The sequence below is a fragment of the Solanum stenotomum genome, chromosome 1 (genome assembly GCF_019186545.1).
Source record: "Solanum stenotomum isolate F172 chromosome 1, ASM1918654v1, whole genome shotgun sequence".
NCBI classification, from domain to species: Eukaryota; Viridiplantae; Streptophyta; class Magnoliopsida; order Solanales; family Solanaceae; genus Solanum; species Solanum stenotomum.
The window spans coordinates 72,376,852-72,391,896 of NC_064282.1; the positions used below are offsets into that span (position 1 = coordinate 72,376,852).

Sequence of the window (15,045 nt, forward strand, 5' to 3'; positions counted from 1 at the left end):
ATTAAGACTTATGTCACCGCCCCTTTATTTTCACACCTTAATGTCACCCTTAATTTAAAGTCCCAAGAAAGACGCACAGGGTCGGGTTGCTGCGGATTTGTTGGGTCGGGCGTATTGTATGTTGGAGTTATATTGGAACGCCGTGGGTTATTTGTATTGAAAAGGCCCAAAATTTGGTCTTTCAATGAGTTGAAGAAATTGGCAAAAGTTGCAATTAAACAATAGTCAAATGAATTTCAATTGTAGCCAATCAAAAATAAAAATTTAGTCGAATTGATTAAATTAGTAAATTTGACTAATAATTAAATGAGCTTCTTAATCTTAATGAAATAATTAACTCAAATATAAACTAATTAATTCAAAAATATAATCCTAACTTAAACTAAACTAATTTGATAAAATATTTAACTAAAACATAAAATCTTTTGAGATGATTTATTCCTCAAATGTACCATGAGATATTCCCTACAATCGATTTCTATAACTTTGTGCAATGAGGGAATGATTAAAGATATATTATGTTGATTAGTTAGAATTAATAATATAAGGAAGACTTGGGTATGTTCGATGTGAAGGGAAAAGTTTTATTTTTCAAGAAATGGCGCTTGTGGAACTTGTTTATATGCATTTATTCATTTTTCTCATTTCCAAGGAACTTATTTTCCTACCGGAAAACTAACATAGGAAAATTGTATTTCTCTGTACTGAACACACCCTTAAACCTTAGATTTTCCAGTAGTCGTTTGTCTTCCCTTTTCTTATATGTATGCATGTTTGTAATCAGCTATTGAAGAGGTGAGAGCAGTATGTAATTGTGGATATAGTGAATGAATGCTTGAATATTTTGTATATTATTTCCAAATCTGTAATTATGGCTTGTGAAATACACCCTTCAGTTGTTTTTGGAGCTGATTAATGGAGAGAAGACTTGGTCAGGCATGTCTTTAGAATGTCTATGAGACTATGACGATTTACATTTAGGGGTATTTTTAGTATGAAGGAAAATATTTTTCCATTTTTTCTGGCAACTAAACACCAAAAAATTACTTAAAAGGGAAAAAACAACTTTCTTAGCGTATGTTTTTCCCTTAATATTTGGTGGATTTGTATAGCAATGGAGGTTTATAAAAGGATGTTCTGTTGAGCTGCACAAAGGCTTTATGCAAATAAAAGGGTATTATATTCTCAAGTCTGAACCTCCAATTTCTGTAAATGAGAGAGATACTATGCTGATGTATTAATTATTAGTCTTCTCCTTTAGCTTAAAGCTTGGTCCGAGCAGTCAACAACAAATGGATCAGGAACTTTTTGACAATGCTTTCTTTGTGATTTTCCAAGCCTTAGAGAGTATACAATTTCCATTTTGGGTAGTATAAATTGCAATTTTTTGCATATCAATATGATGAAAAAATATATAGGAAAATGTTAGTCAAAGTTGTTATTGTTTGACTCCAAAAAAGGAAACCATACGAAGAGAGTATACAATTTCCATTTTGGGTAATCACACTTCCTTCCTTCCGTAGGGCGAAGGAACACCATACTGTACCAAAATAGCAACTCAAATCCAAAAAAAAAATAAAACAAGTCCACCGTGTTGTTTTTCATTACTTATTGTACCATTAGTAAATTGGGGGGCTAAAACTCAAAACAGGTATCCTGTTACTTGTATGTTCATTTCTAGTTTGAACAAAAGAAGAATCAGTAGCAAAAAACACAATTATGCAGCATGTGATGAATGCAGTGGCAGTAGTTCGAATGGCAATGAGAGACCCCAATAATAATAATAATAATTCAATTGGAGCAGAAGTAGCATTTGTGTGTTTAGATGAGATATAAGTATATTCTACTACAAGGTATCTTGTGATTAAATATAAATGTAAAAGTAGTTTTCAGTTTGTTTGTTAGGAGAATCTGTATCAAAGCATAACTTCTACTTTTAATGGAATGTTCACCTTTTCAGCTGTAATACTTCCCATTGTTCAGAAGCAACACCAGCTTCTTGTGACCCTACTTCTATGTAATGCTGCTGCAATGGAGGCCCTACCCTTATACCTGGACAACATGTTCAATCAATATGTGGCCGTTACACTATCAGTAACTTTTGTCTTAAATTAACATCTCCACATTTAAGACCTTAGCTTAATTGTGTGATGATCTCATCTTCCTCCTATTTCGGTTTTGTAGGTTATTCCTCAAGCAATATGTACCAGGTATGGACTTGCGGTGGGTGCAAATTTTGTTTGACTTGTTTGTGTTCTGATGGTCATATGCTACCCAATTTCTTACCCCATAGGGAAGGTAATCATTGCACTTCTGAAGTAATTAAAGACAAAGCTGGACGTGTATCCTAAGTACCAAAAAGTAAAGATAGCTTAGTCAATGAATGATGGCAACATATGCATTCTTCACTTTAAAGGAGTGTCGTAATTTAAGCATCTTGGGTTCTGAGTTCTTGTTGATGCCTTAGAATACTCTTAGCTGATAAGAATTGAAATCTGTTTATCAAGAAACATATAACAGATGAAGCTTTGTTCCTTTTTCTTTTTTTTTTAGTGCATCTCTTGACTAATTGTTAAGTTCTTTTAAGCTCTTATGAAATTATGTTTGTATTTCAGATCCTAGATTGCGTATTAGGACATTTTGAAATCTGTTTATCAAGAAACATATAACAGTTAAAGGCTCTTGTTTCTATCCACAGTCAAGAGGTCAGTGTTGTATCCTTAATTTTCAGTAACGACAAGACTGCAGAACCAATAGATTATTACTTCTAGTTCCTTTAGCTTTTTGGAAACCATGATTTCTTTAAATGAGAAAGTTCTGCAAGCTGGCAAAGAGGTGAACTTACACAATAATTAGTGGAGCATTAGATTTAACTGAGAAGGTATGGACACTGACGCGGTCTTATCGTTGCCATGCTTCTCCAGACCTCAGGTTTATCAATTAATAATGCTTGGGTTTTAAAACATCCGTATTTCCTTCTTTGTAGTTGTGAAAATGGACCACATCATGAGAAGATACATATTTTTTTGTCAGTATGCCTAAATTATCAGTATCCTGAGATAGATTCTTGATTCAAGACAGACCGCTGCTATGGCTATAATACTTACTTTGACTCTTTTTTTCTCCTGTTTTCTTTTTGAATTTGATAATCTTGATACATTACTGTGATGACCTTTTTTTTTTTTTTTTTTTTTGGCTTTTGTGTTGTTGATAGACTGCTGAGGAGGCCATGACACCCATTGAGTCGACATTTTCATTGAATGTCAATTCAGAGCTGGACTGGTGAGTGTGGTGCCATTATTCTTCCAAGCTTCTTTGGTTCTGTTCTCAGCTAAACAGTACGACTAACATTTTTTATTCTCTTTCCAACTAAAAAAAGATAAAAAAGAAGAGTGAAGAAACGAGCTCTTTCAGATGAGCTATATGGTGTACTACCTTCATGGTAGCTACTTACAGTACAGATATTTGTACCATCATTTATTATTCGTGAGTTTCCTGGCAAGGTTTGCCTCACTATACATGAATAATTGCTTGGTATAATAAGTTCTAATTTCGTTTGCTTCTCAATTTCTCTATGGACCATGTATGTACTCTATTTCTTGGATATTAACCTCAGAAATATTCCAGATAATTTTTAGTAGTTGGCTAACTGATCATCTGTGCCCCTATTATAGGGAGGCAATATGTAAAATTATTGCTCGGGGTCATAGCTGATGTAACATCCGACAATTTGAAGTGGCTTTGAAGGAGCTTGATACTTGGAAAGTATCATTTTTGGAAAAATTTTAGAATCTGGAAATTTGGTTAAGTATGGAAAAAAAAATGAGTTTTTGGCCAACTTTGAGTAGTTGTAACTCCTAGCTCAGGATAAGTTAGGAGTAGTTCCAGTTATGGTTGCGAAGCCCTTGGAACGATCTTTCCAACGCCACTTAGTTTACTCGATTTTGAGTTCGTATGAGCAAGTTATGCCTTGTAGAAGTTGGGCAGTTGGAAGGGAAATCCGTCCGGAAATTTAAGGGCATTTTGGTCCTTTCACAAATCAATTATTTGAGCTCATATTGTTGTATTAGGATGATCTTTGGATCATTTTTTTTTTGTCCCATTTTGAAAGAGAAAGAGTTAGGGTTCTTGANGAATATTATTGGACTTGTACTGGTGAGTTTTGGATCTCACCTTCAGAGCACTTGTAATCTTGCTATTCCGTTGAAATTGATAGTTTCAATTTGATTTTAGGTAAAAAGTCTTCTTACCGTACGTCCAGAAACTGAGACACCAGTTAGTGCTGTTTCTATCCGCAGGTATTAACTTTTTACTACTCTACTTCATTTCTTTATATATGCATGTGTTGATCAGTAAGCTGTAAACCTTGTTTTCCATGAATCTTTTCAGAGTTCCAGCTGATATATATGCCACTATATGATATACTAAACGAGGCAGTCATATGGCTGCAGTAGTGAAGCTTAAAGGGAAAAACAAAAAACCTCCCTTGGTACTTGAGGAAGAGAAATCTGATGATAGTACAGTTACGTTGCTGGTGGAAATCCTCATGTAACTACCCATCATTTGATGGCAAAGGGTGAAAAGACAGAGAGTGTCGTTGTTGACATCAAGAAGGCTACAGTACTGGCAGTAACGCCTCCAACATCTGCTGATGCAGTGACAAATGGAGTTCCTGAGTGTATGAGGATGCTGGAGTAACAGGTATTATTACTTTGGAAGATGTTTTTGAAGAACTCTTACAGGTGATCTTTGGGGTTCTTCTAGTTTCTCGTTACCTCTTTTACACATCTGATGGAAATTAACATCATTGGTGCAGGAGTAAATAGTAGCACGAGACTGATGTACATAAGAGGTGGGTGGGAGCTGGACAACTTAATTTCACCTACTCAATATAGTAACTATTGTTGAAGAGCAGATTGTAACTTTTTCCAAAAAATATCTACAGGATTCGTGTGGCTGCAGCTTCATCAGTGGCACGAGCTCCATCAATCCGGAGGTTAACAGCCCAAAAGCCAAAAGGGAACCGTAAGTACACATTTTATACTATATTCATTGATATATGATGAAATATTTTTGAAAATGTCAACATAATAATTTCTATACACATAGTTGCAAGAAACTAAATCCGTTGTGTGGCGTTAACAGTAGACTTAGTGATTTCAAGTGCATAATTCATTACATTGTGATTATACTAAAATGGTGATGGGAGAGGAGAGTTCTATGTTTTTGCTGCATTTGTGTATTGAGTTTTCTGTTTCGTCGTTCACTAAACGCTGCTATAGAACTGTTAGGATCGAGAACTCGGCTAGTGCGGAATTTAGCCAAACAATGTTATAATGACATTAACAAAGACAATAGTAAGTTGATAATAACGAATGTGAAGCAATTAAAGAAGACACAAATTTAACGTGGTTCAGTCGGTGTGACCTAATCCACAAGCGGAGAGGAGCAATTTCACTATATCAACAAGAGTACAAAAGAGAGTATAAATTTAGAGTAAATAGTCTAATTAATCCCAAATACCCAAAGAGAATAACCTCACAAGATCACTCCAAAGAAAGGGTTCACACAAGTGTTTCCCAACACAAACTCTCTTACAAAATTACTCTTAATGGAATGACAAAGAAAGAAAACAATGAAATATTTTCATATGCTTCAAGGTGTGTTTCAACTAATGTCTAAGCTCCCTATTTATAGAGAAAAAAAATAGGCTTGTTGATGTCATGGATGATGTCTTTGGAAGATGCAAAATATTCAACATCTCAATGTGAATATATCAAATATGGTGGCTTCCAAATCTTTGACAAATATAGTTGCCAAATCTTTGACAAATATGGCTACCGAATTTCCACATTTGTGGATTTCAAATCTTTCACAAAAGAAAGATAAAATAACTTTCTTCCATCAGGCAAAATGCCACATTACAAATCTCCACCTTGGCCTGAGTTTGGTGAAAATAGTAAATTTGCTCCATTCTCTCCGCAGAAGCCCATATGGGCTAAATTATTCTTCATAAATGCCAATCAAGTTCAAACAAAGCTTGAACTTGCTGACTGGAAGAGACTTCGTGACCATGTCGGCATGGTTGTCTCTTGTGTTAATCTTCTTAACATAGACCTTTCCTTCGGCAATGGTTTTCTGAATGAAATGATACTTGATATCAATATTCTTCGTCCTCTCATGATACATCTGGTCTTTAGTCAAGTGAATGACACTTTGACTATCACAGAAAATGATAATACCACCTTGGTGTAAGCTGAGTTCAGCAAATAGACCCTTCAACCATAAGGCTTCTTTGATCGCCTCGGTCACTGCCATATATTCTGCTTCGGTAGTAGATAAAGCTACTACATGTTGTAATGTAGCTTTCCAGCTGATAGCACAACCACCAATGCAAAAAACATCGCCTGTTAGTGATCTTTTTTTGTCAAGATCACCTGCATAATCAGATTCTACAAAACCAACCAAAATGTTAGGATTTCTCCCAAACTCCAAACATGTGTTCGAAGTACCTCGCAAGTATCTGAGGATCCATTTCACAGCCTGCCAATGTGCTTTACCAGGGCAAGCCATATATCGGCTTACCACACTTAATGCTTGTGAAATGTCTGGAAATGTACACACCATTGCATACATAATACTGCCAACAACACTGGAATATGGTACCTATGCCATATACCTCTCTTCTTCCTCTGTCTGTAGTGATTGAGCAGCTGATAACTTAAAATGAGCAGCAAGAGGAGTACTCACTGGTTTAGCATCTTTCATGTCAAACCTCTCCAAGTACTTCTTCTGGGTCAGGAATAACCTTTTGGTTCCTTGATCTCTTTTGATCTCCATGCCAAGGATTTTCTTAGCTACTCATAAATCTTTCATTTCAAATTCACTTTTCAGCTGACTTTTCAAAATGTAAATTTCTGTCGAATCCTTAGCAGCAATGAGCATGTCATCAACATATAACAATAAGTAAACAAATGAACCATCATTTAACTTCCGGAAGTAAACACAACTATCATACATGCTCCTTGAATAACCATGACCCAACATAAAGGAATCAAACCTCTTGTACCATTGTCTTGGAGATTGTTTTAATCCGTACAAAGATTTCTTCAACAAGCAAACATGATCTTCTTTTCCTTCAATTTCAAATACTTCAGGTTGATGCATGTATATTGTTCCTCAAGTTCGCCATGTAAAAATGTTGTCTTAACATCAAGTTGTTCTAATTCCAAATTATACATGGCAACTAAGGCAAGCAAGACACGAATAGAGCTATGTTTAACTACAGGTGAGAAAATATCATTAAAATCAACTCCTAGTACCTGACTATAGCCCTTTGCAACTAATCGTGCTTTATACCTCACATCTTCAACCCCTGAAATTCCATCTTTTTTCTTGAAGACCCATTTGCAACCAACAATTCTTTTACCTGACGACGGCTTCACAAGAGACCAAGTACCATTCTTGTGGAGAGATTCAATTTCTTTATTCATTGCAACCAGCCACTTGGCCGAATCAACATTAGAAACTGCTTCTGAATAATTAGATGGTTCTCCAATTTCTTTAGTTTCCTGTGCAACTGAAAAGGCAAATGCAATATAATCTCCATACCTTTCAGGTTTTTGAATTTGTCTCCTTGGTATGTGTGTGGCTATAGAATACTCATTTACTATAACTTCAGAAGTCATAACTTCTGGAGCTTCAACTTCAGGAGTTTCAACTGTATTTTGCTCCAAGGTTGATGAGTTTGGCTTTGAAGGAATGCCAAGTTCGACCTCCACATGCTCATGTATACCCTGCTCCTTATTCGTATTACTAGAATTAGAAGACTCTTTTCTTGGGTGTAACATAGAGGATTCATCAAAGGTTACATCTCTGCTGATTATGAATTTTGGTGACTTAAGATCAGGATACCAGAGTCTGTATCCTTTCACCCCAGATGCGTATCCAAGAAAAATGCACCTGTTTGCCCTTGGTTCTAATTTACCATCATTCACATGCATGTACGCGGGATAACCAAAGATTTTTAAATTAGAATAATTAGCAGGAGTACCTGACCACATTTCCTCCGGAGTCTTAAAGTTCAAAGGTGCAGAAGGAGCACAGTTGACAATGTAACAAGCTGTAGAGATAGCTTCTGCCCAAAAAACATTTGTCAACCCAGCATTTGAAATCATGCAAAGAGCTCTTTCCAAAAAAGTTCTATTCATCCTTTTTGCAACACCGTTTTATTGAGGGATCATCCTCACAGTGCGATGTCGAGCAATTCCTTCATTTTTGCAAAATTCATTGAACTCATCATTGCAAAATTCTAAGCCATTATCCGTTCTAAGCCGCTTGACATGTTTTTCTGTTTGCTTCTCAATCAAAACTTTCCATTGTTTGAAGGTTAAGACAACATCACTTTTATTTTTCAAGAAATAAACCCAAACCTTCCTTGAATAATCATCAATGAAAGTTAACATACACATGGCACCACCTTTTAACGGGGTACGAGAAGGACCCCAAAGATCTGAATGAATATAGTCCAAAGTACCTTTTGTTCGATGAATTGCTGGAGATTTGAAGCTGACTCTTTTCTGCTTCCCGAACACACAGTATTTGCAGAACTCCATGTTCCCGGTACTTTGTCCACAAAGAAGACCTCTTTTGCTGAGGATGGAAAGACTTTTCTCACTCATATGCCCCAATCGCATATGCCACAATTTGGTGATGTCGGAATCATATTGGGTAGAAATTGAAGCAACACCTGTAACAGTGGATCCCAACAAAGTGTACAACGTACCAGATCTGCGTGCTTTTTCACTAGAGCACCTATAGTTATTTTCATAACTCCACCTTCACCTGTGTATTTGCACTCAAAGAGATTCTAGAGTGCCAAAAGAGATGAGATTTTTCTTTAAGTCATGAACATATCTAACATCGGTGAGAGTTCTTACCACACCATCGTACATTATGATTTGAATTGTACCCTTACCAAAAACTTTGCAGGGAGTATTATTGCCCATCAAGACAACTCCACCTCCAACAGATTCGTATGTGGCAAATAAATCCTTATTGGGACACATGATAAGAACAACCCGAATCCAAAATCCACTCATCGTTAGATTTAAAACTATTACTAGCAGCTAAAAATATTGTTCCATCAGACTCATCAGTAGCTACACTTGCTTCAGCAGGGTCAATATTTTGATGCTCATGCTTGTTTTCCTTATGCTTTTCTTTGTGTTTCAATTTATAGCATTCAGAAATAATATGACCTTTCTTATGACAATATTTGCACACCATATTTCTATATCTGGACTTTGACCTTGATTTAGACCTCTCACTACTTGATTCTTTCTTATTAGATCTACCTCTTACAAATAAACCTTCCCCATGGGTTACACTACTTTCTCCAGTAATATCTCTATTTATCCGTTCTTTTAATTTTAAGATAGATTTGATTTCCCTGTAAGAGATATTATCCTTTCCATAAAGCATAGTATCTCTAATATGCTTAAATGATTGGGGTAAGGAAATAAGTAATAAGACGGCTTGATCCTCATCATTAACTTCAACATCAATATTACTCAAATCCATAAAAATAGAATCAAATGCATCAAGATGTGAGAGTATAAAAGTACCTTCACCCATACGAAATGTGTAAAGCTTTTGCTTTAGGTAAAGTCTGTTTTCCACTGTCCTCTTCATATACAAGGTTTTTAGTTTTTCCCACATGCCTTTGGCTGTGGATTCTGGAGATACTTCACGTAAAGCCTCATTTGAGAGATTTAAAATGATACCTGATTATGCTTTTTTGTCTATGACGGCAAACTCCCTGTTCGTCATATTTTCTGGCTTCTTCTCCTTTCCTTCTAGTGCCATATCTAGGCCATCTTGAATTAGTATAGCCTCCATCTTTAATTGCCACATCCCCAAGTTTGCACTTCGGTCAAATTTTTGAACATAAGTCTTTGTTATCGTCATTTTTGGCTACTAAAACTAACCCGATTAGATCCGGCTCTGATACCAATTTGTTAGGATCGAGAACTCGGATAGTGTGGAATTTGGCCAAACAATGTTATAATGACAATAACAAAGACAATAGTAAGTTGATAATAACGAGAGTAAAGCAATTAAAGAAGACACAAATTTAACATGGTTCGGTCGGTGTGACCTAATCCACAAGCGAAGAGGAGCAATTTCACTATACCAACAAGAGTACAAAAGAGAGTATAAATTTAGAGTAAATACTCTAATTAATCCCAAATACCCAAAGATAGTAACCTCACAAGATCACTTCAAAGAAAGGGTTCACACAAGTGTTTTCCAACACAAACTCTCTTACAAAATTACCCTTAATGGAATGACAAAGAAAGAAAGCAATGAAATATTTTCATATGCTTCAAGGTGAGTTTCAACTAATGTCTAAGCTCCTTATTTATAGAGAAAAAAATAGGCTTGTTGATGTCATGGATGATGTCTTTGGAAGATGCAAAATATTCAACATCTCAATGTGAATATATCAACTATGGTGGCTTCCAAATATAGTTGCCAAATCTTTGACAAATATGGCTACCAAATTTCCACATTTCTGGCTTCCAAATCTTAAGATAAAATAACTTTCTTCCATCAAACAAAAGACCACATTACAAGAATAAATTACTGATGTTTCTAATTGGACTCCACAGGGAGTGCAAAGCAAGGAAGGACAAAACCTGAAGAAGTCGGGCGAGGACACGAAGGACAAGGGAGTCTTGGAGAGCCTCTTCTTGAAAATAAGATATAAAGAGTTGGTAGTTTTGTAATCTCAGTGATGTTGGGAGTGAAAATAACAAGTCTTACTGCAACCTGATGTATAGTTTTGTTAGTGCATATACAACATATTCTTCTATCTAAAACTTTGGCATCGAGAATCATAAAGTTATATGTTTTCTTGTATATAATATTCTAGGGATTTACATATCTAGTTACTTTGTTAGCCTTCTCTTTACTTACATTTAAATCATTGTAATTCTCCTAAAATACCTTGTTTAGTAACATAGTATCAGAGTCATCCCTACTTGGATTCTATTTGGACCTGGGCATGAAGGGGTGTTAGAGTCCTATACCAATTGGGGAATGAAGTGATTGTTTGTTTAGTTTACAACAATCCTCCAAGCTAGCTAGCTTTTGGGGTTGAGTTAAGTTCAGGTTGATATTATGCCGCCACGGTGCTTTCTAGTTTTAATGGAGAGAAGTAAAATATTTTAGTGGATATAGAGAAAGACCCCAAAACATTACTTTACTATTGTACTATAAATCATCAGAATAGTAATGTTGAATCATTTTCCATCATAACATTTTGGTAGAATAAAATACTGATCAAAGTTGGATATATTGTTTAATGTTTTAAGTATTACTTGAAACACCAATTGATATATTTCAAATGAGTTGAGAGAGAATCAGAACAGTTAATCTGGTATTGCTCAGTGTGTGTGAACAATGCTTTTGAAATATTGCCTGATTTTTGCATGCTTTTGATATCATTAACTATTTTTTCTAAGGAAAAAATTCAGCAACCATTTTTGAATTTCAGGAATTCTCAACTGGAAAAATTACTCCCTCTATTTCATATCAGTTGATCATTTTTCTTTTTACATGCATTTTAAGAAATCATAAATAAAATGATAATTTTACTGTTTCACTCTTTAAAGAACTTCTTAGAAATTTTACAAATAAATATAAACTCTTTCAAAAAGAAATAATTGTAAGGGTAATAAAGGTAAAGCATAATTAATGCTTTCTTGATTTATTAAGGTGAACAACTAATATGAGACAACAACTTTTGAAAAAATAATCAAGTAATATGAGACGGAGGGAGTAGCAAATATTTGTGAATTTCAAAACTGAAATTCAAAGATGTTTTTTGATTTTTGTCCTAGACAACTTAATGATTTCATATTTACTTTTCATTATTTGGCTTGACACACCAGAAAATTATTATTAATATAAGTATTTTACAACATTATCCCATTAAATGATGTTTAATATGAGGTCTTGAAAATAAATTTATAGAATAAGTATTCAATGCTGAGGGTACAACTTGAAAAAAATAATTATTATTTCTACTTAATATGTCAAAAATGAACTAATAAATATAAAAATCTATTTTAGGAATAACTGACAATTAAAAATATTAGCCTTGAGTTTCTCGAGTTTCGAAACTGCTAACTTTTGTACTAGTACTGAAAATTCAGCTATTTTCCAAAAAAAGTGCAAAAATAGGCTTGATCTGAAAATTACCTGTAGTAAAACAAGAAAGGAAAACTACATAAATAGGCCATAAAATTTAAAATAATTACAAGTTCATACCCAAATCCAAAGTAATTCCTGAAATACCCATTCTCTCATAAATAATTACAGTCCATACCCCCAATTCATTAAGGGTAATAATTGTTGCTTAACTGATACTAAATTGCTATCATATACTGTATATGTATCATTAAGGTTGATAATTTAACTTAACTGATACTAAATCAGTATATATATATACATACATACATATATATATATATATATATATATATATATATTATATAGGTATCATTAAGGTTCTGTTAAGAAATTACTTATTAGCCAATGATACTATAAGAGTATATATGTATATTTTGAGGTATTATTAAGGTTTCTTATTCAGAAATTACTCATTAGTCAATGATACTATAAGAGTATATATTTTAAGGTATCATTAAAGTTTCTCGTTAAAAAATTATTCATTAGTCATTGATACTATAAGAGTATATATATACTCTCATAGTATCATTGACTAATGAGTAATTTCTTAACAAGAAACCTTAATGGTATCAATACAGTATATATATACTGATTTAGTATCAATTCAGTGAAATTATCAGCCTTAATGATACCAATACAGTATATATATACTGATTTAGTATCACTTCAACCAAATTATCAGCCTTAATGATACCAATACAGTTTATGATACTGATTTAGTATCAGTTAAACGAAATTAGTAAGGGGGTATATAGTGTAAGTATTTAGTGGGGTATGAATGTAAAGGGGTATATGTTTGTAATTATTTTGTTTTTATGGGGTATTTGCTTATTTTCCCCAAACAAGAACCCCAACAATTTTCTCAACTTTCCTTTCGATATATAAAAATATCCAATTTTGGTTATGTTTTCTCTTACTTCTCTTCAGAAATTCAACCAAACGAACCAACTTCACTAAAAATTAGAGTTGTCAATATGGACTGGGCTATTCCATCCGGGCTAACCCATACATGCTTTGAAATTTGACAGGTCAAGCCGGGCTAGCCTATTTTTGGTGTGGGCCAAAAAATGGTCGGCCCAGCCCACAAGTACGTGGGCTATGGGCTTTGCCAGGCCAACCTCTTTTCTTAAAAGTATATTTTTTATAATTTTTCATATTACATTATAATTTAAAAATATTATCATAAATATCGACAAGACAATATTACATGGTGTTAGTGTTATTACTTGTCCATAAATAAAATTATCTGTATAATATTTATTAAATTTGATTTCAAGTAAAAACTTAAATAGTTAACTAGAGAGATTAACCTCATTGTTTTTCAAATGATCATAATAAAACACAAAAACTATGACAATATTCCATAAACTACGGCCTATGTAGTGATTCCTTAGAAATTTTAAGGAATTTATATTTTATGTAGTACTTATTTTATAAACATAATTTGTATTTAAATTGTAATATTTCAAAATTTAAACAGATTTTGAGTTTAGACTCATGTTATTTTTAAGGAAAAATTACTGAAATACACCTCTTATGTTTCCCTTATTTCCAATATCCCCTTCTATTTCTAAAATCCTCTAAAATCCCTTATTTCTTTAATGTATCCGAGCTACATATTAATGTATTCGAGCCAGTATTTGATGTATCCGAGCTACATATTATGTATCCGGTTTATTTTATAATGTATCCGATCTAGTTTTTAAAATATCTAAGCTACATATTATGTATCAAGCTAGTTTTTAATGTATGCAGTTTATGTTATAATGTATCTGAGATACTCTTTAATGTATCCGAGCTACATATTATGTATCCGGTTTGTGTTACTTTTTAAGGGATTAATGTAATTACAAACTAAAGAGGGATAGATTGTAATTTCATATTAAAACAATATGATTCCTAAAATTTACCCTTTTGTTAATACTCTATTTTATTTTTATTTGGCCCACGGGCAGGCCCTATTCATATGTTTCAAGCCCCACAAATCAACAGACTTATTCATTTTTGGGCTAAAAATCTCTTTTCTTAAATGGGCTTAAAAAATCGTAGCCCAACCCTATCAAATCACGTTAGGCTAGACCGGCACAATGGCCTAGCCATATTGACGGCTCTGTTGAAAATCTTCACAGTTTTAGTATAATCTCAATATGCACATACAACTATCGCTGAAACACATATTCGTATCAATATTTTTTAATCATTCGCTCAATTTTAGGTAAATCAATATGCTTTTGTTGATATATTGGTTTGTTACAATTATATTGTAATTTGCTACTTAACTACTTTGGTTGGTGTAAAATTGGCTAGTCTTCTGATGAATTGTTTTGAATATATTTTTTTGTTAATTAGGAATCAGGGATTTGGAGGTTAGATCTTGTTTGAATTGTTCTTGGATAGTACATAACTTGACACTACAAGTAGAATTCAATGGGGCGAAAGAAGCATGTGCGTGAAAACGAGGGTCTTGAATCTTCCAAACAGGGTGGTGGTGGTGGTGGAGGAAAGTCGAAGAAGAAGAATCGGATGATATATGATGATGATTACTCTGTTGGGACAGAATTGTCTGAAGAGACAGTGGTTCTAGAAGACAAAGTTGAGGTAGTACCAGAGATCAGTAAGAAAAGAGGTAACAAGTTCGATCTTCATCCTCAAGATGAGGACGATGAAAAGAATCTTGCTAAGTATGTTGGTGGAGTAGGGAAGTCAAAGAAGAAGAATGTGGCCATTGACGATGATGAGTACTCTATCGGGACTGAAATATCTGCTGAGATGCAGGAAGAGGAATTA

General features: G+C 34.0%; 1 pseudogene; it reads left to right on the top strand.

Annotated features, from left to right (window-relative positions):
* The first annotated feature begins 1,719 nt into the window (after positions 1-1,719).
* Positions 1,720-10,771, top strand: LOC125856383 (DUF21 domain-containing protein At4g14240-like; annotated as a pseudogene).
* The last annotated feature ends 4,274 nt before the right edge of the window (positions 10,772-15,045 follow it).